At 45.0% G+C, this 24,511-nt stretch overlaps 1 protein-coding gene across 1 annotated transcript in view; it reads right to left on the reverse strand.

Moving 5' to 3' along the window:
• Positions 1–24,511, reverse strand: part of EPHB1 (EPH receptor B1) — an 865,486-nt gene that overhangs the window by 186,281 nt on the left and 654,694 nt on the right. The gene's annotated exons all lie outside the window — the stretch shown is intronic.

The following is a 24,511-nucleotide window of genomic DNA, read 5'->3' on the forward strand; positions in this document are numbered from 1 at the left end:
CCTACGAATAAACATTGACCTCAGGGTACCGATGGGGTAATTTTAACACACTTGCACCAACCCTTTTAGGCCCACACACCGGCATCCACAACTGCGGCGTCTCCTAAAAAGATCTCCGACAAAGAGCCCTCTTGCAGGGCCCGGGGGGGACAGCAGCGCCATTTCCACGAGGAGCAACGCCCGTTGATGAAGCATGACACTCGCAAGAGTGTGTGAGGGCACTAATTTCTAAAGGAGAAATTCCCCCACCTACATCAACTGGGAACCACATATAGAGAATACTTTCCCTTCCATTCTCTTCTTTCTCTTGCACGTAACCAAGTTGGTTATGGGTCTTTGTTTTAGTAACAGTTACCACACAGTGATTGCATGTTAGTTCTTGGGAGCAACGGTACTGGACCTAGTTTTTCTAAGATGCTCCCTGTCCCCCATTCTTTAGTGTTGTGACATTTGTACATGAACACACTTTACCCACACGCACACAAGGTGAATGAGAACAGGGTCAGTGTTACGCATGCCAATCATCCTTTACGCAGTGGTGGATGGTAGGTCTTCGCCCAAGCGCACCGTCCCACGATGTCTCTAAACCATGCCCAGCAAACAGTCGCCTTTAGGTATGGATGGAGACGAGTAACACAATTCTGCATCTATGAAAATTTGAATAAGACTTTTTGGTTCCTCCTGGTCCCAGCAGTAAAATATGTCTCTGCTATAGAAGCACTGGAGTCAGTGTCCTGGTTGTGCCTTAGATAAGGGGTAATTGGGCAGACAAAAAAGGGAATTATTGGGAGACAAGCATTAGCAAAGCCAATATGTCTCACCTACTCTTTTTGAATGTTTTAGCCATGTTGTATAGCAGCACAGTTGCTGTGCAGGAAGGCTAAAAGATAATACAAAGGGCTACAATGTGGTGACAGTGTCTGTGTCATAACACTTTTCCTTTTTATGTAAGGAAGTCACGCAACAAAAGAAGGATAGAGGAGGCAGGAGGTAATTCAGAGGTCAGGTGGGGAAATATTCATTATGACTCAGTCTGCGGTGTCTGCGTCACAGCGCTTTTATTGATATAACAGGGAGCAAGCAGCAATGATAGGACGGAGGGTGGGGCGCATGTAACAAGGAGGGCTGGTGGGGAAAACAAACACTATGATCTGGCCATTTGTGTCTGTGTGGTAGCATTTGTTTGTTATGGATGTCGTTGGGGGACAAGAAACAACAGTGGCAGGGTAAGTGGTGACAATAAATAATGGAGTGGGTGGGTGTGTAGGTAGGGGTTGTAAGCAATATTAGAGGTAGTAGGATGGGTGGGGCAAGATACAACAGAGGGAGAGTGGGGGTTGCTACCATCAATTGAAGAGGGAGGGTGGGTGGGTTGCAAAGTACAACAAAGGGAGGGCATTTGTAGTTGCAAGCAACAACAGAGAAGGGAGAACAGATGTTGGGTTGCAAACAGCAACAGAGGCAAATAGGGAGTGGGTGTCCAAAGGGTAAGCAACAATGGAGGACAAAGAGATAAACATCTGAGGGCGGAGATGTACACAAGGGAGCCTTCAGAAAAAGACTCACTATGGTAAAGTGCTCAAACTCAAGTAAAACGAAAATTGGCAATGTCAATAGGCCTTGCCTATTGACTTTGGCTATTGGCTTTGGTCTGGTGTTTTATCCATGTAGTACACCATTGAGCCTACTGTTCAGCATGGCTAAAGGTTAGTGGCATGGCGTGGGGTAGATTGGGGAAGAGAAGAATGGGGTAGATTGGGGTGAAGTGGGGTAGATTAACGTAGAGTGGAGAGGGGCAGAGTGGGGTAAAATAGAGTGGGGTGGAGTGGGGTACACTGGGGTAGATTTGAGTGGGGTAGAGTGGGATGGTTGGTGGCAGATTGAAGTAAGGTAGATTGAATTGGGATGGAGCGGGGTAGATTGGGGAGGAGTGGGGTAGACTAGAGTGGAGCAGATTGGGTAGATTAGAGTTGGGTAGATTGGAGTGTGGTAGAGATGGGTTGGGTATATTGTAGTGGACTGAAGTGGGAAATATTTGGTACAGTGGAGCGGGATATATATGGGTAGATCAGAGTGGAGTGGTGAAGATGGGGAAGAATGGAGTGGCGTGAATCGGGGTAGATTGGAGTAAGTGAAGTGGGGTAGATTGAGTGGGTTAGATTGGGTGGACTATAGTAGGATAGAATGGAATGAAGGGGTTATATAGGAGTAGGGAAGTTTGGGGTTGAGTGGGGTGGGCTTGATTGGAGTGGAGTGGGTTAGATTGTTCTGGAGTGGTTTAGTTATGAGTGGAGTTTGGTAGCTTTGAGTGACGTGGAGGGGTAGATGAGAAAGTAGTGAGGTAGATTGGGGTAGGGTGGAGTGGGGTAGGTTGGAGTTGGTAGATTGAAGTGGGGCAGAATAAGGTAGAGTGGAGTGGGGTGGATTGGAGTTGGATAGATTGATTGCAGTTGAGATTGAAGTGAGATAGGTTGGGGAAGAGTGGAGCGAAGTGGGGTAGATTGGGTAGATTAGAGTATGGTAGATTGGAATGGAGTCGGAAAGGGAGGGTAGGGTTGATTAGGTTAGATTGAGTGGGTGGGCTAGGTTGAAGTGGAGTAGATTTGAGTGGAGTGGGGTAGAGCTAAGTGGGGTAGATTGGAAAGGAGTGAGGTGGATTAGGGTAGAGTGGAGTGGGGTAGATTGGGGGATTGGAGTGGGTAGATTGGAGTGTGGTAGATTAGTGCAGAGTGGAGCAGGGTAGATTGGAGTCGAGTGGAGTGGGGTGGATTGGAGTTGGCTAATTGGTTGGAGTTGAGATTGGAGTGGAGTGAGATAGATTGGGGAAGAGTGGAGCCGAGGGGGTAGATTGGGTGGATTAGAGTAAGGTAGATTAGAATGGAGTGGGGCAGAGAGGAATGGTGTAGATTGGAGTGGAGTAGATTGAAGTGTGGTAGATTGAAGAGGGATAGTTTGGAGCGTGGTAGATTGGAGTGGAGTGTGCTATATTGGAGTGGGGTGGATTGGAGTGGGGTAGAGTGGCGTGAGGTAAACTGCATGGGGGTGAGTCGGAGTGGGGTAGGTTGGAGTGGAATATATGCGGGGGGATTGGAGTGAGGTAGACTGGAACGGGATAGATTGAGGAGGGGTAGATTGGAGTAGTGTAGATTTGGGTGGACTGGAGTTGGGTAGATTGTGTAAGGGTCAGGGCCCTAGACCTCCATGCAGTAACAATGACCACAAATAACACAGTGGTATGGTATCAGGAACTGGCGCAGGGTGCATGCGCTCGGTCCCTTTTATTGGCAGGGTCACCTGACTGGTGACACCTTTGATGGATGGGTTTGGGGTGAGTATTGAAGCCAGCCCTCACGGAATGACTGGTGGAAACACATCTTTTACAAAGACTAGAACATGACCAGCCGGGCACTACATCCCTCACAAACTTTATTAAAAATGGAACAATGAGTCCAAACTGTGAGATAACAAAACAACAAAAACTAAGACTCCAATGAGTCCATTCAGGTTGCTGGCAAGACAGGGAAAGTGAACAGGTGCAGCTGAGAGCACCAGGCATCACGGCATGCCTCCATCATTTTAACCAGACTACTCTGGGCATGAATGTAGTGTAAATGAAGTCCAGATTTCTCACTCGCCAGTCCAAGTTGTTACAGTATATCCGGGCACTGTGGGTTCTGTAACACCTGGTCTCACTGCATGGAAGTGTATTAATAATGTTCGCTGTGAGGGTGCATTTGGAGCAATATTGAAGTCTGTTGATGATAGGTCTTCAAAGGCACACTGGCTCCAAGGATAGCAAGCTTCCAAAGACTGATGACGTCCGAGAGACTTTTAACAAGTCTTCCTCAGATGCTATAATCCGGGACTTAAACTACAGTAAATACTGGCCCACCAGAGGCAAGCCGTATCCTAGTTTTTCTCCACGTATATTAAAGGAGATTTTAAGGATTCAGTTGGATCGTGAGCTACATAGTGGACACACTAGCCATTGCAAAGAACGTCCATTTTGTTTGGTCCGCAGCTTACAATTATGTTTCCTTATACCCCTGTCCTGATGAGACCCAAAAAAAGGGGTCGAAACACGTAGACCACCAGACAAGGAGGAACCCATTGATCACTAAATTGGCAGATAGCTTACTCAGTACAGATATAAGGAATATGTAGAGGTGAAACTGTGTTTCTCTCACTTGTACAGTAGGGTTACCTCACAGTGGACCGCCACAGAATTGTGTGTACCGACACTGGTTTTTACAAAGAATTGGGATCTAGGAAATGTCACAGACTGTGTGTATATGTTGTTTATATATGTTGTATGTTTATGTAAATTATTTTGCTGAATATGTGTAAAGTAAATGAATAGTCCCAACCAGATATGATATAAGAAATTAAATATGGTTGCGACATAGAATGACCTCTGAATGTGATTTGTTATAGATTAATTCTAATCTTAATTTGTTGGGACACAGACCACGTACGCTGGAGTAATTAAAGGTACTCCATCACAATAATGTTGCAATATTTGTACCTCCGCCTCATTTTCTTTTTTTTAATTGATTTATAGCCCAGAAAGTGGAGGGCTATTTGGGAAAACCCCTTGTTCATAGATATTAGACCTCCTCAGAACCGGGGACCCCTCTTCAGTACTGTGGGGGCAGGGGCCTCAGCAAAGCAGGGACCATCATCCTCACATCTCGGGCAGCAGCCTGATACTAGGGGTGTCTCAGACAAAGGTCACTCTTTCTCCCCAACACAGCATTTCGGGACTGCAGTCCACCTATACAGGGGCAGTCCCCGCTCGTCGCCAATGTAAGGGTCGGGCCCTGGGCCCTCATGGAGTAACAAAGACCACAAAAAAACACAGTGGTATGGTATCTGGAACCTGACCGGTGACACCTGTGATGGATGGGTGTGGGGTGAGTGTTGAAGCCAGCCCTCTTGGAGTGGTTGGTGGAAACACATCTTTTACAAAGACTAGAATGTGACCAGCTGGTCTTTATAGATTGGACTGGGGTAGATTGGATTAGACAGAAGTGGAGTGTGGTAGGTTTGAGGAGTGTGGTAGACTGAAGTGGAGTGTAGTAGTGTGGAGTAGGGTAAATTGGGTGGATTGGAGTGTGGTACATTGGAGAGGATGGGTTTAGATTGTGGTAGGTTGGAGTAGGATAGATTGTGGTAGATTGGATTGGTTAGATAGTGGTGGAGTGGAGTATGTTGTGGTGGAGTGGGGTAGATTGGAGTTGAATTGGGTAGGTTAGAGTGCAGGTGAGTTGAAAAGATAGCAGTGAACTTTGGACTGGAGTGGGGTAAATTGGAATGGAGTGGGATAAAATGGACTGGGGTAGAATGGAGTGGAGTAGAGTGGGGTAGATTGGAGTAGGATAAATCGGAGGGGAGTGGGTTGGATTGGGGTAGATTGGAGTGGGGTGCATTGGGGTAGATTGGAGTGGAGTGGGATAGACTGGGTAGATTGGAGCAGAGTGCAGTAGGTTTGAGTGGAATGCTGTAGAGTGGGATGGAGTGGTTAGATTGGAGTGAGGTGGGGCTGATTGGATTAGAGTGATTCGACTGGAGTAGATTGGAGAGGAGTGGAGTGGAGTTTATTGGAGTGGGGTAGATTGTACTGGAGTGGAGTGGATTGCTGTAGACTGGAGTGGAGTGGTGTAAACTGGCATACAGTGGGCTGATTGAAGTGGGGTAGATTGGAGTGGGTGGTGTAGATTGAATTGGGTTGATTGGAGTGGAGAAGGGTAGAGTACAGTGGAGAGGGTTAGAGTGGAGTAAAGTGGGGTAGATTGGAGTGGAGTTGATTTGGGGAGATTGCAGTGAAGTGGAGTAAGGTACATTGGCGTGGAATGGGGTAGATTATAGTGGGGTGAGTGGTGTGGAGTAGAGGGGCATAAAGTGGAGTGGCATGTTATGTAGTGGAGTGAGTGGTGTAGGTTGGAGGGGCATGGAGTCAAGTGGCATGTTGTACAGTGTGATTAATAAACAAAGAGCCAGCAAGAAAAATCACTCTGTATTTTAAAAAGAACCCTCACACACCAACCTAGTTGGTGACAAGCTTCATCATTGGGTTCCCACCAGAGAGGCCTTGGTTTTATCCAAATACCTTTTTTAAAGTTCTTTGGATAAAACCGAGGTATTTTTTAAATCACTTCTCTGCTCACACTCTTGGCACAGTCACATTACACGAAAAAAACCTTCTCCAATCTAAACAGGCATTGTAGCACACCAGGGAGGCACTCTGCCTCGCTGGTGGGAACCCAATGATGAAGCATGTCACTGACTAGGTTGGTGAGTGAGGGTTCTTTTTAAAATTCAGAGTGATTTTTCTTGCTGGCTTTTCGTTTATTAATCGCACTCTTCTGTTGTTTAAATAATATTGTTTTGGGGGACTAAGTGTGGCGTAAACATATCCTCTCTCTCCTGTTGTTTAACTATATGTTGTAGAGTGTCTCTGAGTGGAGGGGAGTAGAGTGGAGTGGCATGTCGTGGAGTGGAGTGAACTGTCTTAGAATGGATCAGTGTGCACACATTGGAAGGTCATAGATTGGAGTGAAGTAGCATAGAATAGAGTATGTATGGTGTGGTAGTGTACTGCCTTTATAGGCAACACATTTTTCAATTGCAATGACCATAAAATTTACACCGAAATACGGATTTACTGCACACAAATGATAATGTGTGCAAATGTCATCACCTAGTGTATTGATGTGTTTTGATCATATTCAAATATTTGTTTCCACCACACTTCGGAATTATGAAAAAACAAGTTATCATTTGTACTAATTCTGATATATTCTGAAACACAAGCAAAGTTCATTTTCGTTTTGTTGTGTGCTAGAAAAAAACATCCTACACCCTCGACTCTTACATGGGTACTCAGCAGGATAATCACATAAATTCTCTCACTTTGAAGTCAGAGAAAGAAAAATAAACACCAAGATCCCTCAGAAGACAGCTTGACATTTGACCTCTGTCACTGAATGCACAGCAAATGTGATAAGATCAGGACAAGATGTAAAGGCCTGCTTACAGAAAGAGAGTTCATGGAAGGATACAGTAAACAATGTTTGGTCAAATGGAGGGACAGGCTCAAGCTGGACACCCTAAAACAAATAAATACAGCAAATAGAAAGCCAGATAATGTAAGTTACAAACCACAAAGCCAATGGTGACCAATGGAAAGAATGTCTCGCTAGGTCAGCTTTCTAAATGTCCCCAAGAATTCTTTAACAAGCCATACAGATGTGCTGTCTGGTTAGCTTCAACCTCTAAAGTAGTACGTACCAAAATGAGCAGTAGAAGGACATAAACATTCTGTCCATGCACGAAGGAAGGGAGACACGCATGAAGAAGAAGGAAGCCTAGCTCAGCTGACCAATAACTGGTAAGCAAATGAGAGTGGCAATGGTAGGCAGTGGGTGGTTTCTAAGCCCACTGACAGAAAACAGAAGGTCTTGAGAAGGTGAGACCTAACAAATGGCATGGTGGGGAAGTTGTCACTGACAAATGTGGCATTAATCCTAGGAAATAATCTAGTTCACCTCGCCACTCTCTTCTATGTCCAGCTGCATTAAAAGAAATACAACAAACAATCCAGCCTCAGACCGTGTGCTGCCATTTATCACTTTCACTCCACCGAAAGGTGGGCATAAAAGAAAACGCTGGCGGCCAATTTGACAATCAGAAAATAAAAAGAATCTAAATGCTGTATGTGTGACAGATTTCTCGGCAGTGGTTTGGCGGGCATGGGACAAGCTGCTATTTCTTTTCCTGAAGGGTAATATCCATTCGGTTCTGTTGCAGTCTGTTTAATGGGGGAGTTACGTCTCGAGAAATGATCTATTTGGGGACTGAAAGCCCGGGGCAGGAGATGGAGGAGCGCGGCGGCCTGGCAGCAGCAGGAGAATGGGAAAAGAGAGGTGAGTTGAGGGAGACAGGTGCAGAAAGGAGAAGGGTGGAAGCGGCGGGGCATGGGGGGGCTTAAAGGTTACGAAGAATGGAGCATGAGGGGAGGAGGGAGGAGATAAACGAGAGAGGAATAAAGAAACAAGGAGGTCATATTTAAACGAAAATTGTATGAGTGTGAGAAAAAATAGACAAGGATAAGAGAAGGAATTATAGAAAAGTGAACTGTGTGACAGGCAGTGGAGAAGGGAAGTAAGGCTGAAGAAATAAAAAGAAATGGAGAAGGGAGGGGAGAAAACTGCAAAAAATAAACAGGAATGAAAAGATAAAATAAGCATTCGAAAAAAGGGAGGACTTTAAAAAGAGAAATCGGCTGACGAGGGGATAGAGAAAGAATGCAAGTAGTGAAAGGGAGGAAGGGGGCATGAAAAGGAATGAACTAAGTGGGGAGGAATTTAATTAATGGAATGGAAAAGGAATAGAAAGTATAGAGGAGTAATGAAGAAATAAAAAAGGCACACTAAATGAAGGATGTGGGAAAAGGAAACACTAAGAACATAAATACGAAGATAGATTAAAGAACGAAAACACAAAAGGAGACAGGAAAGTAACGAAATTTAGGGAGGATTAGAAGGGTAAAGAATGGAAGAAAAGAATGAGGAATGTGATGAAACACAGAAGCGATGAAAGGACATAGAATTCCTAACAGAACAGAGGTGACCTATCAGTCAGTGCACCCATGCCCACTACCAACCTGCGGGCTCTTAAGTTTGAGGGAAAGGAGTGAGGCAAAGCTCATTGAAGGCTTTTCCCAGGAAAATAACAAAACGAAATGAGCTACAACTAATGCACTGGGCAAAATACTACTTTAACCATATGTGGCATCCTGGAATAGCGGCGGCCTGCGACTTTTGAAAGTGGTGTGGCATACATGTAATGTGTAGTTTTAGGCACAGTGGTCCCTCAAAAAGGAAGATTAAGAAGGAGACAGATAAATATAGACTCAAGAGTCAGTGCTATATTTGAAGCTGTCCAGCAGGACAGGGATATTTTATTAATTAAATATTTCAGAGGTAATAAAGTGGGACACAAGCCTGCATCCAACTTGACATATAAAACGAACAAGGAGTAACAGAAAATGGCTCAGGCAGAGTGATTTGTTTGTATGTTGCACATTCTGATAGCACAAACAAGAATGTGGTAGAACACCGTTACACATAAACAATATTCAATAGGAAAGTGTATATGGTGTACATTGAGTCTACTGCCTTTCGAACCTTTTACACATATTTGGGCTCACCATCAGGACATTTACATTAGCATGCCTGAATACCATTGCCTAAGATCAGTAAGGGAGCACTGATATGGAAGTTAGACCACGAGGGCGGTGTCAATCCTGGGTTGTTGGGGAAGGCTTGGGCATTGAGGTGAGCTGGAAAATAAAGACCGTAGTAGTTGGTCCAAATACAATGGTTGCTGTGAACCGCGTCCATGGTTTCACAGTTGAGGGATTTGGAAAAGGTCAGAATCGACCTATTCAAAGGAACCGCTGTGGTCAAGGCGTGCTTGATGCTGGCATCTCTGGGACAAACATGCAATGTGTGACACGTCCGCATTCAAAAGATCTTTGCATTAACCCCTTCAGTACTGCGCGGATTTTCCCCCGGTGCTGAACGTTCCATTGGGCCTATGGAACCATGACGGAACGGTTCCGTCATAAGCACAGGCCACCTTATGCTCATGATGGAACCGTTCCGTCATGAGCATGGAAGGGGTTAACCATGGTGGGACAACAATAACACCCTGCGCACTGCTGTAATGTTTTATTTGCCCCAAACATGTAACCTACACCAGGCATTATCACAGGGTGAATTTTTTGTGCCTTCATTGGGCTCTGTCGTGTGAGTGGCCATGGTTGGTTTATAAGTACATATAGAATTTGGCAAGCAAGAAGACTCCACACATTTGTTATAATTAATGGCAGCCCCCGAGCCCCAATTCAGCCCTCAGTAACTTGAAAAAACAAACCTGCTGCACTCTTTTTGATACCACGGCTGCAGGCGCCTTTCTTTTTCCATCAACGGTGTCCCGGAAAAAGGAGCTTCCAAACTCATGCACAGTCCACTCCCCTAAGCTCGCCTTACCCAATTAGGAAGCCTAATTCATGGAGGAGAAGGAGTTCTGCAATTGTTACCACCCCCTGCACTGTGCGCCACCAGCCGCGTAGCTAGGGGGGGGCGGGGGGCGGTCCGCCCCAGGCGGCACCATTTTGGAGGCGGCAGTGAAGTGCAAGCACGCCTGCTTGCAGACAAACACACAGCGCCGGCGGTATGTCCCAGCCAGGGCCGTCAATCCTGTAGAGCGCGAAAGAGCTACCAATGACGGCCCTGGGTATCTGTTTGGCCAGCCCCCGCCCGCGCTGTAGCAGTGGCGCAGACTAGTGCGTGCGCAGTGCGCTCTCTTGAGTTGACTGTTGGTGCTTGCATGCACTGGGCCTGGCCTGCCATCTGTGCCGCCTCGAGTCGACTCGAGAGTCGAGAGAGACACCGACACCGACGGACAAATTAAGGTAAAGCGAAAATTCATTCCATTTGAATTTTTATCCAGCAAAACACTTGCCAAATTGACGTAATGTTTGTTCTTATACCTGCGTGTCTAGCATATCAGGGTCGTAACACAGGCCCACGCAGCCCCAGCATTGCGGGGGGGCCCCGGCCATGCAGCCAGTAAGCACTTCACATCAGTCTGGGATGTGAACTGCTTACAGGCCCGGTTCTAGCGGGTGGGCCGGGTGGGCCAGGCCCACCCAAATATGAGCCTGGCCCACCCAAACAGGAGCCTTGGCCCTCAGCATTGAGGACTGGAAGGCAGGTGCGCAACGCGCAGGTCGTGTGTGTCAGCCGAAACAGCTTTCCCGGGCGCACACACACAGACAGATTTAGAGATTATCGCAGCCCATCTTCATAGGTCTCTAAAGACCATTAACATGTTAACGAGGCTTTGTTTACTTTTTTCACCCCTTCATCTCGGCACAGTGAAAGGTGACAAATCCTTTCTTTGACACTGGTAACCTTTGGTAACCTTTGCCTATTGTCCTGCTGTGTTAATATTTCTTTTCTATGCAGCTCAGGCAAAAAGAAGTTTGTTTATTCTTAGTCACCTTTCCTAACCCTTGTAGTGGCTTATCACATCAGACTGTGACACAAAGTTTGAGTAATGGAGCAGGTAAGAGAATGTGTTACTACATGTTTTTCTTTTTGAAATCTGCACAGGCCCAGCAGGACACATACTTCGTGTGAGATTCATTTAAACAGTTTTAACCTTATTATGGCCAATGCAGGACAGCAATAAGACAATACAAAATGCCCAGATAACGCTGGTGATTAATGATCCTTCTGGAGAGCAATCATTTGTTTGTTAGTAGTTTTTAAATGCAGATGAACTGTATTGTATCTGGATAGCTCAGTGGGTTACTGCCTTTGTCGCAGAGATCCTTGTGTTACTTGGAGTTTAGAAGTTAACATCGTATCATAGGACAGTGACCTATGAACTGTCATCTAAGAGCTGTCTACAAACATGAATGGTATAGTTAGAACTTCCCTTTTTTGTTTTGTGATATAGTTAGAACTTCCCCAGTATTTCATTATTCTAATGTTGCTAAAATGAGTATTTTTGGACAGATATACATTTTTATCAGTAAAGCTGACCCCCATGGAATGCTCTTTAAATCCTAAGGTTGTGTTACCCCAGACCAAACCCTCTTAAAATATACTGCCCACCAGTATGGATGACATGTGATTTATACACCGTGTAATCCTCATTGGCTAATGTGACAATCCCTGTAGACTGATTTACATACTTGTATGATTCATTGTCTCTGTATAACGTGTATAAAGTACTGACACACACTACACTGATATGAGTAGCGCTATACAACAAATGAAATGCATAAGAGAGAGGGCCTACGTAAAGAGGAGGGGCACTGTTGGAGGGAGGCAGTGAGGGAATCCGAGGAGGAGGTAGTGGGAGGGGCTAAGGAGCGATGAGGGGCACTGGTGGAGGCTGGTAGTGAGGGAGTTAGACGAGGAGGTCTTGAGTGGGAGGGGCTACCAAGAGATAAGGGGTGCTGGTCTCCAAGGAGGAGGTCATGAGGGGGAGGGGCTATGGGGATATGAGGGGCACTTGTGGCGTGAGGCAGTGAGGAATTCTGAAGAGGAAGTCAATAGGGGGGGTCATGGAGGGATGAGGGGCACTGTTGGAAGGTGGTAGTAAAGGTATTTACGGAGAAAGAGGTTATTGGTGTGGCACCAAAAAAGACTTTTGCATCAGTAATAAAGCCGGCCCTGTTATGGCCTTTCTGCTTTTGTTTATTTAATTAGCAGTCGGGTCATAAGGGCTACTGTGGAACATACTTTAAAGTGTGTGCTAATTACATTTACTGCTATATTCAGTGTTTTAAGTTTGAAGGTGATTTTTCTAATGTTTTTACCGGGCAAAATGAAAGTGGAGCCCGATGGTGCCTGATATGGGGCTGGGGCCCAAGGTCTGCTGTGACATAAGGTGCACTGGAGAGGCGTAGTGGATATTCAAGCCTGTAAGGGAGTGTGTTGCAGAGTCCAGGGTCAGGTGGAGGTAGTAATGAAGAGGGATTCTCCCTGAAGGCTCGCACAGAGGGAGCCCGAGAAGTGTCATTTGCCTGATACCCCCACCTCCGAAACCTCCTCTTCCCAGCAAAGGAACATTACAAGGAAAAAGCACTTTTTGAGAGTAATAACATTTAGAAAGAGATTTGGAAAAGAGTGTGTTTTACTGGACCTTGCAAGAGTAAGACGAGATAAATGAGGGCCCTGAAGCAGGACTGCCCAGAAATATATGCAACAAATTGAGTCCCAGTGGCCCACCCAAATGCACCCTTGGCCCACCCAAATAAAAATTCCTGGAGCCGGGCCTGACTGCTTACATAATTTGTGTTAGGTTCCCCATCATTACACCTCGCTGTGGCCTCTTTTACAAATTAAATAGTGCTCCGTGGGTCTTCGCTCTTATAGGGTGGGGGCATGGGGCTGGTGACCATTGTGAAGCGCATTTCAGCAGAATTAAAAGTGCGCGCGTGAGGCATCCCGGAAATGACTTGCGTGGCCACCGGCAATAATTTAATTTTGCCTTGTCCTGTTTCCTGCCGCCCATTCGCGCCTACCACTGGAGCTGCAGGGCAGGCATCAGGTGAGTGTTGGAGAGAGGAGCCTCAGAGGGTGGGGTGGGATGGGATGCATCCTGGGGTCATTAAAACGTAATTTTTAGGTCCCGCAGCAGCCCTCGTGTTCCAGGGCCCCATCGGCTCTGTAGCACACACACAGAGAGGAGACACTGTTGTCTGCGTGTACTTTGAGGTTTCCTTGGGGAACGAACGGACGCTCACTTTTGAAGTAATTGAGGCAAGTTTTGTTGCTTTATTAATGTCGGTGGTTGCAGCTGCAGGTGGTGGGCATTTAGACTCAGTTTTAGGGACTGGCATTTCCTCACGTAACAGAGGGAGAGAGGCCCGAGTCGTCCTGAGGTTATTATCCAGATTGATTTTGCCGTCAGGCAGGCCACACTTTGCCTGGCAATATGTGTTTTGTTTTTCGGTCAGCCATTTGTTTGTAGTTGCAGTTGGGGCCTCACATATGCATATCCTGTTGGGGACCTCCATGTGCGTTGCAGGGGGCCCCCTCAAGTTTCGTTACGCCACTGTGGCATATATTGCAGTATTATACCTCAAATTGTACTTTGTTTTCTCTTGTAACCTAACCTGCACACTTGTCACTTTTTCCTCCTGTAATGCACTGTTTGCTACCTCATTTATTTTGTTTGCTCACACACAGCTCTGTGGTCCACATAGGCTCCTGCTGGGTGGTGAAGAGGTACCATTTGCACTCAACTGGAGCCTTATTGAGTTAGGCAGCAAATCATTCACTTACTGTACAGTCGATGCACCTAGTAGTGCAATGAAAACCACCACAATGTTGTAAAACGGTAATTGCCGAGGCTTCTCTTGTAACCGGCGCATTAGGGCTGAAGGTTGTGATATTGGCACTTACTAAATGCATTATATTCACCTTGTCTGAACTAAATCTCATCTAGCTGATGTAAAGTGCTTGGCATACAACTGGAATGCAATTACATATGTAGGCGCTAAATGTGCAGGAGGCCACGCCACCGGCTACTAGTATGGAAACGTTAAAATAACTTAGAAGGCAGAGCAGGAAGTCAGTGCGTTACTTAAAAGAGCGCCGAAATAAGGCACGAATGAAGCAAAGGGTAGCGAGGAGCTGGAGAGGGCTGCACGGGCGGGATGCTGCTGGAGGGGCTACGGATGCATATGCGGCTTGAAATGACACGCTGCAGGCTGACAGGAAACTAGGCTTGTGGCCTCCGCTTATAGCGATATATTTTGGTAGCCAATGTATGGAATTATCCCTGACAATCCATCAGTCACAGGGCTGTTTATAACCATGCCGCCACAAGCTGAAGACACAGAAAGTAAATCTTTATTTGTCTTTCTTGTGACTGAATGGCGAGGAGTAAAAATAGTCCCCTGTGACTGATATTTTGTCATCAGAAACTGAATCTTTCATGCATGCTCCATCACTAACTTACACCCCCTACTCCTTTATTGCAAAGGTTTTAAAGAAACATGACCTAGGTCTCGATGTACTAACGCGTTTTGCACTCACAGGGCTTTGGTGAACAAAACTGGAGCCAATCCAAGTGCATAACCCACCCAGTGTCATTATGTACTGAAAACAGGAGTCACAAATGGATTTGCACTTCGCAATGCCCGTTTTGCAACTGCTTGCGGTTTGCAAGAAAAAACGGTGTATAAACATGGCGTCCCACTTCCTTGTGACTCAGAAGGTTATATAGCAATGGTTGCTGCCCCCATTTGCAGTCACAAAGCATTGAAAGGATACCACCCAGCATAATTGGTGGTATACATTTGCAAAGTGGAAGCTGTCCTTGAGAGACAGTTTCCACTTTGGGAAAGTGGCCTGAGGGCATTGAGGGAAGCATACATCAGTGCAGCCTGCTGCATGGTCCCCTGAAGTTCATTGACCTCATATATAATACTTTTGAGCCAGAGGCTTTCAGTTCGCTCTCTTCATCCTTTGGTCTGCTGTAGTGTCATTCAAATTTTGCTTCTGCCAACAGCCAATGCGTCCTTCTAGTTTAATGTTTTTTTTCCATTTACTATTGTTTCCCTTTGTGAGGTGGGTAGATCCCCCACATTGCTGCACGGCTGCTCATGTGTATATTTGTATTTATATCTGCACATTGCCCTCTTGCCTCATTATTTTTTCTGTGGTTTTTGGAACATTTTATTACAAAAGTATTCACAAGCAGCTAAATTAAAATGAATTTTGGAAATAAGTAAGTAAGCAGCATACTTTGCAACCGGTAATGATATAGGGGTTCTACAGGAGCATAATATAAGCAAAAGCACGAGCTCAGCCTCATAAGACAATATAGGAAAGACATTAAAGATAGCAAAATAAGTAAAAGAAGATAGAAGGATATGGTGATTCAATCATGATTTGTTGTTGGACTTTCATATATGATGCATAGGGGTAGTAGGTGATTGTAGGCTCGTTGATGGAATCTAAAGTCCCTAGGTGGACAGGAGTGGGAACTTAGTAAGCAGCCATAAAGGGTGAGATGGCATTGCACTAGTATTTGCGTATTGTTTAGTAGATGTGGGAAAGTGCCTTATTTTAGATCGTTCCTAAATCTTAGGTATTCTAAAAAGTTGTAAATTAATCTAGGAAACATGTCTCATGGTATATTAGCTGCTTGGAGTGAAAAGGGTGTCATTTCCCCTCTTGTGGAAAGGGGAGGTGTCTAGATACTGACTCTAGGTTTTGGTCAGGGACATTCATGTCTCATGTAAGCTCAGTAGGTGATTTTGTGGACTATGCCAAACCCTTCGAAGAAAATCCTCTGAGAAACTGGGGGCTATTGGAGGTGTGACATACGTTACTATGCTCTGTGGCTGTAAGATGTAGAAGAAGCCTTACTGCTGCCTTTTGTACACGCTGGGTTTTGCACTTGAGTAACAGAGCAAGGCCTACATAGAGTCCACTGGATTCTTCTATTTCTGTCACTATGCTGGGTAATATGTGGAGATCTTAATCCTGAAAATTTATGTAAGGTTTTTATTCAGTAGGGTCTTGAGGAAGAAAAAGGATTCTTTCCATATTGTTTTGAAGTGTTAACGTGTGAGATGAATAGCTGGATGGAGATAAGGATGGATTGATGGAGAGAAGAGTGAGTGTGAGCGTAGCTAGGTGGGGTTGGTCCGCCCCAGGCGGCACTATTTTGGGGACGGGGCTGTCTAGACCTGGACCGTGTCATGTATGTGCATGTAACTTGCATGATCGAGGTAACTATTAGCGGCGATACTACGTGTCTCTCGGACCTCTTTCAGGTGCTCGCCGTCCTTTTTCCCGAGCACCCTCCCAGGGGGGCGGCAATCTGAAGGATAGCCCCGGGCACCACAAGCTCTAGCTACGCCCCTGTGCGCCACCCCTGCCCCTTCCCATTACTGTGAAAGACAATCCTCTGACCGCGCCCTGGGCCACTTCCTAAGCGCCCCATTTGACATCTATGCACTGCCGCTTTATTTGGCCACTCACACAAGGCTGATGTCACCGCCTCCTTGCTTGTGCCTCGAGGGAGAGGAATAGTCCCAGGCCCGACTGGCCGTAGCGGGCACCGGGTAATCCCCCGGTGCGCCGCACGGGTGGGGGGCGGCTTTGGGCCCCTGGGGGCCGATTTTGTTACAAAGCCATTTTTGCAGCATAGCTGCAAAAACTGCCCTGTAACAAAATCGGCCGAAAACCGGCCCTGGCAAAAAGCTTGGTGGCACCCCCAACCCCAGGGGGGGTGGCCAAGCCTTTTGCCAGGGCCGGTTTTGGTTCCCAGTCCGGCCTGAATAGTCCTCGCCCAGCTAGCACATGCGCAGGAAGACTTTGAGTACAAAGAAAAAGATTTTTCATTGTTTCACGAGTGAGCACCAAGCAGTGAGCACTTCTTTTAAAACGACTCCATGAAGTTCATTCTCTCCCTTTTCCCTGATGCTGGTAGTTAGGGCAACGCTCCCTTCGCTCCTTAATACCAACCGCCACTGGAACCTAAAGACAAAAATAGGGGTGAGCAAGCACGGAGCTTACTGAAAACTGAAGCACGTCGTCATTTCGTAACAACAGATACTAAAAGGGCAGCACATGCCCAAAGCTGATCCAAGGAGGTTGCCAAAATGTCAACAGTGACATAAGGAGGCTACTGCTGCGCCAACCATTGGGATGTCAGAGAGTGACTCTTTGACTAACAAAAGCAATGACAGGAAATGACGATGTCAATAAAGAGAACCTGCTGCTTTTCCTCAGCACCCGATGCCTCTATGCCATACTTGCAAAGTGGCCCATCTGGTGTTTTCTTGGTATTAACCAAATGAGTTCAAAATGGGTTCACATCACCCAAAGGAAAACAAATCTTTCCTCATGGTTGACGCTGGCTCCGTGCCAATCATCTAGATAGAGTTTTTCTTTCTTTGTACAGAACGGCCTGGAAAAAACAAAGTAAGGTTGGATTTAGTTGATAATTTTCTCTTAGCCAATGTTCAGGAAGCCATATTTTCTTCAGATTAAGAACATGGCTTGATGCCATTAATAGGAAGACGGGCCCTTCCAATGGGTAGATGGCGACACTATGCAATCTACTGGGAAACTGGTCCTTCCTCTACAGCAAGACGAACTAACATCAGCTGCAGTCAAAAGGAAAATGTTTTCAATTTTTCGGCCTTCAGGACTGTACCAACCGTATGGTGCCTGGCTTTTCTACATGGTATTGAATCAATGGATGCCAACCTTATTGAATCAATGGATGCAAAACTTATTAAATCAGAGGATGGCAACCTTATTGAATCTAGCCTTCCTCTGGGAAGAGAATGCCACCGACCAGTCCATAGAGGCAGCCTGTCCTTGAAGAACTAAATTACTCCACTCTAATCACAGGGATACCAGATATTCCGTACTGGTAGGAGTGATAAAATGCCTGCTAGAGAAGGTGCTTGTTTCTCAATGGCGACGAAGACATTCCATTGGGTAGGAAAATGCCCCTTGCACATATCAGACAGTAAGCGTGCCAAGCAGGAGGAAATGTCTGGGATCTGCTTATAAAGCGTTTTTGCATTTAGTGTTTTGCTCATTGTCTATTAAGCGTTGTGTGCCAATCCTTCAAAACGTACAAAACACACACACCCAACACCTCCTGTACACGCATATTGCCATGGCCAAGGGTAACTTTGCAGAAAGGCACACGTACTAGTAGATGCAGAGCGGCGAGAAGGAATTGTGCTGCCTGCCTACTGACATGAGGCAACCACAAATAGACATGTGGTCTGCCAGGCCCCACCTGTGCTCGCGAGCACAGCAGGCCCACAAAGAAACATCAGTAGGTGACACATTTCAATTAGAAGACAGGAAAAGAAACACACGATTTAAGGAAGATTACAAGTGCAGCTGGTGGCTAATCCGACTGCGTCCCTTTAATCGCCGGGATCTCTCCAGTTCGGTCGCTGGGGAAGGTTTGATAATAGAGAGACAAGCATATTAAGTCAGATGCTCTTCGGCTTCTTATTTATTCTGTTTTCCCAGCCTACTGTTTTTTTTTATCTTGCTCTTCTCCCATATTCTTTGTTTCCTCTCACTTTACTATCAAACGAACCTCTGTCATTGAATTAATTCTTCAGTTCATAAACACCATCTCATTTTACATGCCCTAACCCTCCAAGACTCCCTTTCCTCCCATGACTCCTTTCTTGTAATATGACGTGTCGCCAGTTTTCTTTCTTTTCCTCCGCCGTTGCTTCCTAAACAGCACTCTCTTCAATTGCATCCATCCTATGTCTATCTCAATCTGCCACTTTTCCTCTGCAGCCTCTAATCCCACCCTTTTCACTGTCTTCATTCTGTCTATCCCTCACCTCTGTTTCTCCTAGGAGGAACTAGAGATCCTCATTCCTTGTTCACGGTTTTATTTTATTCTTTATTACTGTCAGCCCACAGCATTTGTTTTTGCTTTGCTTCTTTTTTTTGTTTAATACTTCATTCTCTTCTAGTTTCCTTCTTTCTTTTCACTTTCCTTGTTTACTTTCTATCGTTTATGTTTTCTTTTTTCTTTCTTTTTCCCTATTTGTTTTCTTTTCTATCCTTTCTACATTTGTTTTTAGTTCCTTTCACATTCTATCTTTCAATATTGTTTATGCTTCTGTATGCCATCCTTGTTTTCTTTACACAATTTATTTTCGCCTTTTTAAATTCTTTGTTTATTTCTAGAACCCTTTCGTTAGGTTTTAGTCCTTTACTCAATTTCGCTCATTTAGGATTCTCCATTCTCCCTCGTTTCTTGCATGACCGCCTGAAGATGATGAAATATACCTCTACATTTCCTGCTAATGTGTTTCTTTGCAGAATTATATTGCTTGTTTTCCACAGTGACAATGCATCCAAAAGAAAAGACCATTTTCAAAATTGACACTGAAATATCAGAGGATAGATATGCTGTTCTCATCTTCTCATTATGTACATATAAAAAGCTATCTGGCTTGCTTTTGGGTTTGCAGTTGGCCTGATCCTATTGCAGTTTATAGTTGTTTTTTGTCTTTTCATCATGTGGTTATCATGGCCTTTACAATGTATTTCTACCGTTTTTAATGCCTCCTAACGCTTCTAGCTTCTGTTTAGGCCCGCATGGCTGTAGGATTTCCCTTTGGCCCGAGTCATGGTGGCATTTCTCAAATGAAAGGATGATCATAATCTCTGAAGTATTAAATAATGACCATTTTATATAATGGCGAAATTCATATTTTGCTCCCAGTAGATATTCTCAAAAGGCAAGTTCACGGTTGGACTGTCACAAAAAATAGCCCAGGACACCTAAATAAAAGTGGCCACATTATTGAATCAGATACCTAAAAAAGTGGCCCACATTTGCAAATCGGGGAAGTTTGGAAAGACAATGTTTTGCACGATATAGCAGACTCATGCATGTGTGCTTGCTGCAGGCAATGGCTGTCGTAATAATATAAGTGCTATCAACAGTAACAAGCAATAGGAAAGCCAAAAGGTCTCACCTTTGGTTCCTATAACTTTGCCAATGTTTTTTTTAGCGATACTGAACAGCATTGTTGTTTCTCTGCAGTATGGCTAAACTAAATAAACATTGAAAAAACAAAGGGGCTATGGTGTGGTGCACACCATTTTGTAGTTTTTTTTATTGAAGCGCTAGTGGGGAGTGAGTCACACTGAGGTCCTGAATCAGGTGGAGGGTGGGTTTGCAGCACAGCAGGCCGGGTGTAGGATGGGTGAAGCAACACGGAAGGGATTTGTGCAAAAGAACATGGCGGGGGAAGCAATACGGGGTAGAAGAAATAGGAAGGCAGGGTGAGGGAGAAAAGCAATGGGAGCATTGGCTTACCAAGGGGGAGGGAGCAGTCTGCCCCGGGTGGTACATGTTTTTGGGAAGGCAGTCTCCTACCCCGCTCTTAAATCCTCCGCCGTGGCATGAAATCCCCGCGGCCGAGTGGAAGGGGGTGGGGGTGAGCACAGCTCCGCTTTGCTCGTGACAGAATGACGCCGTCATGAGTCACGGGCGGCCTGTGCTCATGACGGCGTGGTTCCGTCACGGTCCTGCCCGCTCATTAATTCGCCCGCACATACGGGGAATTAATGCCGTGTGGGCAGAGCGGCAGGGATAAGCAACACGCAGGGCAGTAGTGGGCGAAGAAGCAGCGAGTGAGGGAGCAATGTGGAGGGGGCAGGAGAGAGGCACACGGGTGAACAATCAGAGGGGAGCAATGGGGAGAGAGAAGGAAGATGCGGGTGGGGAAGCAAGATGGTGGATGGGATAGAAATGGTTAAGAATGCAATGTGGAGCGGGCATGGGAGAGAAAGAGCAACAAAGAGGACAATTGGAAGAGCAGCACACTAGAGAGAAGCTTGAATTCACCCGCTCTCTCATGCAGTGCTTAAGACAAAAGAAAAATGCAGGTCCCTTAGAGTGAGCAGTGGAATAACACAAGTAAATTGGAAAAGTAATGGGTGGGCTCCAAGCTATACATGTTCTAGGTAGGCCAAAAATATGGCTCGCAACAGACTGCACAAACAGAAATCCAGCTTGACTGACCATAAAACAGGCCCTCAAACAAGCCACACACGATCCCGTCAGACCAGCCCTTCAACTTCAAGCACTGTCAAATTTCCTAATCGGAAATTCTGACCTTGGCAGGTTTATGTGTTCCGAAAATTCTAGAAGCATCTTTGTGTGGCAGATGCTCCTAATTAAGATCAAGAGCTGCCTGCGCCACTCAGGCCATCCTGAAGTACAACAAATGTTGTTTATCTTCTTCGGAGGGAAAACCTTAGCATGCCTAAGGTCGTTTTATCTCCCTCTGTTGCTACCTTGTTTACGACGGTTTGAGCGCTAGGTTTTGCATCTGACAGCAAGATATTCTTGGAGGCACACATAGCCAAGGTCGAGGGAAATTGTTTTTGTCAGTGAGGTAAATGAAGACCCGTTATTCCTCTGTTGTCTTCCCACAAGACAGCCCTATAACTTGATACTATAATCCATTCTACATTGATGACTATAATACTGTAATTGTCTTTACATGGGGGTCTCCGCTTCCACAGCGGCAGATCTGCAGAGGATCAAAAGTAGTGCCACTCATGCTGCGGTTGGGGTTAAAAGGAAGGACCAGGACTCTAAGGCAAGGCGGTCACTCCATTAGCTACCGGCCAATCACCATATCAGGTTTTATATGGTCTGCTGGATGTCATGGTGTTGCCACTTAAGTCCTGATTCTTTAAACCATTGGAGACTCACCTATTCGCAGGGCCATCCGCTACACATCAGGATCATAGTTTGTTAGTTCTTAGTAACAGGTCACACTCTGTGGCCCTCTCATCCACAACAGTTCGGAGAGTCTCCCACTTTCTCCAATTTCAAGGCATTCCAAGTCTTCCATAGGGCCAGCACTTAGAGGGCTCTACAAAGGTAGAGCGTGGCTTAAAAATGCTAAAACACTCCTATTCCATTTGACAGAATTTCTTATTATGAGAGAAAATTATGCTTTGTAGACGATAGTCAGTATTTTTTCTTTTAAGTCTAAAATCAATTACCATTGCTTGGATGCTTTTGGGAAGATAAGATCCCTTTTCTTGTCCCCAGTTATGGAAGCCTGGGACAGTCTGCTATGCACTTTACATCACACTGGGGGTGGCCTAGCAGGATTTTAGAAAGGCAAGAGAAACACTCATATTGAAAGCAGTGATCCAGGTAGTGATTACAATAGTCTGATTAACTTAATGACTTTAAGGGTCGAAACGCCGACACAAAGATCTCTTGGTCCATAGTTTGGATTATATAGAGTGAATATCTGTGAATCGTAACAAGCTTCAAGAAACACTTGTGAATAGCACAAATTGAGAAAAGAGTTGTGCTATCTGCACATAATCACTTTTTGCACCTTGCTCACACACTGCATCGTCCGCACTATTGTCAGTAAGGAACTGTTTTGTGTTCTGCATTTACTTGATGTTATGTAAAGAAAATGTGAATACGGACAATTAATTTTCTATGTAGAAGGCCCTTCTTTGGTATCAATTGCGATTATTGAATGGTTTGATTGATTCAGGATACCACTGATACACACATAGGGGCACATGCATCAAGCATTTTTGGAGTCGCAAACGGTGCGATTCCTTAAAAATCGGCCGTTTGCGATTCCAAAAATGCTTTTTGGAATGCATCAAGCATTTTTAGAAATCGCAACATTTTTGCGATTTCTAAAAATGCGATTGCTTTTAAGAAATCGCAAATTTGAGATTTCTTAAAAGCAATGCAGGATTACTTTTATAATTGCGAATTCGCAATTAGGGTGTCAAATTTACCGAGTGGTTGAACCACTCGGTAAATTTGCAAAAAGTGTTAAAAACGCTGCAAAAGCATTTTTTACACATTCATGTTACGGACACACATGTCCTTAGGACATGTGTGTGTGCAACATGATGCGAAAACAACATTTCATGGGTGCAGGGGGGGTCATTTGAACCCCCCTCTCCACCCTTGAAATGCAATCAGGATTTGCAATTAGCAAAGTGCGAATTCGCAATTCCCATTCATTCCTATGGGCATTTTAGCCCATAGGAATGAATGGGAATTGCGAATTCGCACTTTGCTAATCGCATAATATTTGAGAATCGGTAAAAATTGGGATTTTTACCGATTCTCAAATATTTTGAGAAAATGTACATGCATCCCATTTTGCATTTCCTAATTTGCGATTCCTTAAAAATCGCAAATTAGGAAGTGCAAAATGAAACAATGATGCATGTGGGCCATAATGGTTTCTGCAAAAAAGGAGTCCAACAGGACCAGTGTTTCCTAAATATATAGACCCAGGTCGTGGTAGACACATTGGGCAGATCTTTGCTCTGGGTTTACACTCAACAGCTCCTGGAGTCGGTAAAGGTCTAATAGGCCCAAATGATTATAAGTCAGATTTAGGAGGTGTAGACATGGTTTAAGCATGTGTTCATTTCTCTTTTGCTCTTCATATATTCGTACGATGGCTAGTAAGCTGTCCTAAGGACTTGAGCAGCCCCTCCAAAGATATTTGTGAAAACCACAAGTCACAGTCAACTTTTATCTTATGCAACTAAGACTTTTATCCTTCTGAATGTAAAAGCAATCGAACTATTGAATTGTCGAAGACTGTGACTAGCACCTGTTATTCAAGCACCAGAAAAGAATACAATTTGATGCATCTGCTGTTTATATGGTTATTTTTTATTTAACGTTCATTTACTACACAATTCCCCTTCCATGTTCCATTGTGTTGTGCCTATGGCAGGTCTGTATTGTGCTTATATCTTTAGTAATAGTTCATGTATCTTTAAACCGGGAGTTTTGGTTCGTAAGAGTTCCAGTGTTCTTATGCACTGCGACTTAGGTGGGTTCTCTCTGTGGTCATTTGTTTGCTGGCTGGAGAGGGAGCACCACCTGTAGTCTTTCATGTCTTAAATATATACCCCTTTCATCCTTCATGGCCTGAGGACAATTACTTTTCAAGACATTCCACCCTCTGCAACATTATTTTTGTACTCATTTCCTATACTTCCTCATCTCAAACTTGATTCCTCCCCAGCCTTTGTCCCTCTATTATCCTTTAATGCAATTCTTTTCACACAGTATTATTCTTAGCACCCTTTACACTTGCATTCATTTCTCCTTCCAGTTTCCTCTGCCTTATTTTTTTCCAACATTCCTTATGTTCTTCCATACTACTTAATATTTGGGACCAGAAGGGAATTCTGTGCATCTTCTTCAATAGAAAGGATACTTATCCTGGTCACAACAAGACTTTGGAAAGACTATAATCATTCTGTTTGTTTTTGTGACTAAAGGCGGGGTGGATCCCCCGTAATGGAGGAGGAGCATCGCCCCACAGCCCAGCACCAGCAGATAATAAATAAAATGACAATACCACAATGTTATTAGC

This window comes from Lissotriton vulgaris, chromosome 11 (genome assembly GCF_964263255.1).
Source record: "Lissotriton vulgaris chromosome 11, aLisVul1.2, whole genome shotgun sequence".
Taxonomy (NCBI): Eukaryota; Metazoa; Chordata; class Amphibia; order Caudata; family Salamandridae; genus Lissotriton; species Lissotriton vulgaris.